A 4,846-nucleotide genomic window follows, 5' to 3' on the forward strand; every position below is an offset into this window, starting at 1 on the left:
AGAGGCCCAAGTCAGTGTTGGTGTATCTGAAGTAAGACTTCAGCATAGAAGTATGTCCAGTGTCCACTGTACCATTGTCACATGAGGAATCACGATCATTAAATAATAGAATAGTGTCCATAATATAATGTCCGTATGATTACTTCTGAAGCGCCCTCACCACCTTCATCCTACCTATATAGTGAAACCAAAAATGTGACAGGTTTAAAAGAAAAATAGATAAAAAAAATAATAATATATATACATACACACACACACACCTGTGTGTGCAATCACATATATACACACATACGTCACAAGTACAGATAATTTGTTGGGACAGAGGTTGACACAGATAGATGGAATATAACTTAACGACAGCAGGGTAGAAAAGGAGTCTGGGAATTAGTCCATTAGATTGCATGTAATGAATGAAATTGCAGAAACTTTCCCCATTTTTCATTGTACTTCTCTACCTCATTCAACAGACTGTATGATATTTTCTCAAATGCAGCGACCTTACCCAGTTCTGAGACCCATTCCTGGAATAATGGACCTACAGCATCTTTCCACTTTCTCATTATTATCTGTTTGCCAATCATGATGCTTGTCTGGACCCAGTTAGCTAAAGGTTTTACCATGTGATTGATAACTTTAGGGTTCCCTAGTATGTAGAGTTCAGGACAGAGTTTGTAGTCTGTCCCCGCTATTTCTGAGATATACTTATGGATCCTGGTCCAAAAAGCCTGTACCTTTGGGCATAACCACAGTGCATGAACTAGGTCCCCTAACAGCCCATTACATCTCCAGCAATCAGAGGAGTCTTTCAGCCCTAGTCTAAATAACCTGCTAGGGTACCAGTAATATCGGTGGAGAATTTTGAACTGTATTAGTCTTATTCTGATATCTCTGGAGACATGTTTAGTAATACCAATAATTTTGTCCCAGTCCTGTTCTTCAATAGAGATGCCCAAATCTTTTTCCCACGTTGCTTTTAGAGCTGTGGTGATATTATGGCCAGAAGTGTTTATAAGCATAGAATAAAATTGGGAAGCCCCATGCCCTGCCTCTGCAATTCGTAAAACTGAATTTAGAAGGTCCAGGCCCTGGGGAGAGGCTTGTGGTGAGCCAAAGATGCTAACCAGAAGATGTCTTAATTGGAGGTACCTCCAAAATTGATTATTAGCCAGATCGAACTGCTCAACCAGGTTGCCAAAGGACTTAAGTATGCCTCCTTCATATAAATGACTCAGAGTAAGAATCCCTTTATTCACCCACTCTTTCCAAATTACTGAAGATTTGCCAATTAGGAGTTTAGGATTGTCCCAAATCCCAGAAGACATAGTTAAATACGGGTTTATTTTAATAATACGGGCTACCTTCCTCCAGATTTCCTGTAAATGTGTTATGATGGGATGAGATCGAGCATTTGGTGGCATTCTGGCAGTCAAGAACAACAATGGGGGAAACGATGTGCAGATTGACTGTTCTATTGAGTACCATGGAGGAGCTCTTTCTGGGGGAAGCGCCCAATGTGCCAGGTGTCTTAAGCTAAAGGCATAGTAATAAAACAGCATATTTGGGAGACCCAAACCACCTTTTGCTATCGGTTTTTGTAGTTTTCTCAGATTCATTCTAGGCTTTTTGCCATTCCAAAAAAACTTTTTACAAAGTACATCAAATTGTTTAAAGTACTTGGTAGGGATATCCAGGGGAAGAGACTGAAGAATATAATTTATTTTGGGAGCGCAGTTCCATCCATCCATCCATTTTCTACCGCTTATCCTGTATTTAGGGTCACGGGGGGGCTGGAGCCGATCCCAGCTGTCATTGGGCGAAGGCAGGGTACACCCTGGACAGGACGCCAGTCTATCACAGGGAGACATGTAGAGACAAACAACCATTCACGCTCACATTCACACCTACGGGCAATTTAGAGTCACCAATGAACCTATCCCCATCCTGCATGTCTTTGGACTGTGGGAGGAAGCCGGAGAACCCGGAGAGAACCCACGCTTACACGGGGAGAACATGCAAACTCCACACAGAAGGAACCCGGGCCGACCCGGGAATCGAACCCAGGACCCTCTTGCTGTGAGGCGAGAGTGCTACCCACTACACCACCGTGCAGCCCGGAGCGCAGTTCATCTTGATAATATTAACCTTGCCCCACAGAGAGAGATAAAGCGGAGACCACCTTTGTATATCTGTGTTGATTTTTTCTAGAAGCGGGTCCAAATTACATTTCACTATATCACTAAGTTGTCTGGGAATAAGTATTCCTAAATATTTAATTCCCTTGAGAGGCCACTGGAAAGAGCCGGCTTGAAATAACGATTTAGGGCAATATGAAGTCAGTGGGAGGGCCTCCGACTTTGTCCAATTCACCCGATAGCCAGAAAAGCTGGAGAATGACTTTATAATTCGGAGTAGAGCGGGAACAGATTTGTCTGGGTTTGTGATGAAGACTAGAGTGTCATCAGCATAAAGCAAAAGTTTATGTGTATAGCCTCCAATCGTAATACCAGGAATATCAGGGTCCTTACGAATTGCCGCAGCTAGGGGTTCTATTGCTAGGCAGAATAATAGAGGGGAAAGCGGTGAACCCTGCTGGGTCCCACGGCCGAGTCTGAAATAAGAGGAGGCCACCCCATTAGTTTGAACAGCAGCCTGAGGTGCATTGTATAATAGTTTCACCCACTTCAGAAATGTCTGTCCAAAGCCCAAAGTCTCCAGCATCTGAAAAAGATAGCGCCATTCCACACAATCGAAAGCTTTTTCTGCGTCAAGGGAAACAGCTGCTATTGGTGAGTTATTGTTTCTGACTGTCCACATTACATTTATCAAACGCCGAATATTGTCAGAGGCGAATCTATTGCAAATAAATCCTACTTGGTCAGGGTGTATTAGGGTGGAAATGACTCTATTAAGGCGATTTGCAAGGATTTTAGAAAGTATTTTGACATCGAGTGATATCAGAGAGATCGGCCGATAGCTTTTACAGTCAGTAGGTTCCTTGCCTTTTTTCAGTATAAGGGTTATCAGGGCCTGACACAAGGTAGGGGGCAGTGTTCCCAGGCTAAAAGCTTCATTATACATTTGCAGCAATAGTGGAGTGACCTCCTCCGGAAAACATTTGAAAAATTCAGCGGTGAGACCATCAGGTCCTGGTGCTTTGCCTACTTTTAAAGTCCTAATGACCTCCAATATTTCACTGGCTGTAATTGGGGCATCCAGACCATCTGGCATACTATATTATGACTTTTTTTTTACATACTATACCATGACCTTTTGACCCTGGGCCCCCAGACGATCCTGGGCTGTTGGGTCCGGCCCTTGGGAGGGGGAACTGTCATGCTCCTGTTCTGTTTAGAGGTCAACTTGTCTTTTGTGCATATAAAACAGATAATACAATACATCTTTCTTCAAAATACTATACTATGATTTGTTATTGACTTTTTATTTGGACACACTTTACTATGACTTTTTATTGATGTCTTACGCATACTATATATGACTATTTTTGGAAATACTCTAATCTCACTTTTTTTGACAAACATTACTATGACTTTTTTCGACATAATATACATTTTTATGACTTTTTTCAACCGACTGTACTATGATCATTTTATGATTTCTTTTAAACATGTTGTCCTTTTTTTGATACACTATACCATGACTATTCTTTTCAAACATACGATAGCCTTTTTCAACATACTATACTATTATATTTTTACCATATTATACAGTGGCTTTAACAAAATGGCTTTTTCAACAAAATATACTATACCAGTTTATGAGTTTTACTGAGATATGTGATTACCTTTTATAAAACATAACATACTATACTTAACATACTATACTTTGTCTTTTTTATTATTATTAATTTATTATTTTTTACTTTTTACAATCTACTAAACTATTACTTTTTTGACATACTATACTTTTACCTTTTGTTACTTTTTTAAACATACTATACTATGACTATGACTATGTTAACTATGTTTCTCCCGTGTCAGCGTGGGTTCTCTACGGGTCGCTCCGGGTTCCCACAGTCCAAAGACCTGCAGGATGGGGACCCGGTCCAGCCTGATAGACTGGTAACCTGTCCAGGGTCGACCCTGCCTTTAAAATGTGCTTTGAAATTCCTTACTAACATGCTATTCAATTACTACTCTGAGTTCATGTTCATGTGACTTCACTAGCCTATATATTCTGAGAGCCCAGTTTCATCATTTAATCATGACTGTGCATTAAAGGGTTGAAGTTATATATGCACTGTCACAAAAGGAGACTAGGCCAAAAATAGAAAAATGGCTTCGACCTCAGAGGGTCTTAAAACCAACATGAAGTGTCTTAGTATAGAGACAGTCTTGCCAGAGATATAAATAAAGGTATGAAAGTTGAAATGTGAATCTATTCATTTTTATTTATGTATTGCTTATACTGCTTATCTTATACGTTTTAGCAGTAAAGTTGTAAGAAGTTTTGTCTGCACTTTTTTTTGCTATGGGGTGATGCAATATATGGCTAGATTTCATCACTTTGCTGTATTTTATTAAAACATACACACACACACACACACACACACACACACACACACACACACACACACACACACCCCTTTGAAATCATAAGTCCGCCACTGCTGAGAGACATGTACATGCTGATGTCTCAAGTTCCCAATATGAGTGTGTGTGTATGTGTGTGTGTGTGTGTGTGTGTGTGTGTGTGTGTGTGTGTGTGTGTGTGTGTGTGTGTGTGTGTGTATGAGAGAGAGAGAGAGAGAGAGAGAGAGAGAGAGAGAGAATCCAAACAGGGGATATCCAATACAGGATAAAATTAGGCCAGCCGGGCCTTATAGTGC

This window comes from Eutrigla gurnardus (genome assembly GCF_963514095.1).
Source record: "Eutrigla gurnardus genome assembly, chromosome: 15".
In the NCBI taxonomy this organism is placed as follows: Eukaryota; Metazoa; Chordata; class Actinopteri; order Perciformes; family Triglidae; genus Eutrigla; species Eutrigla gurnardus.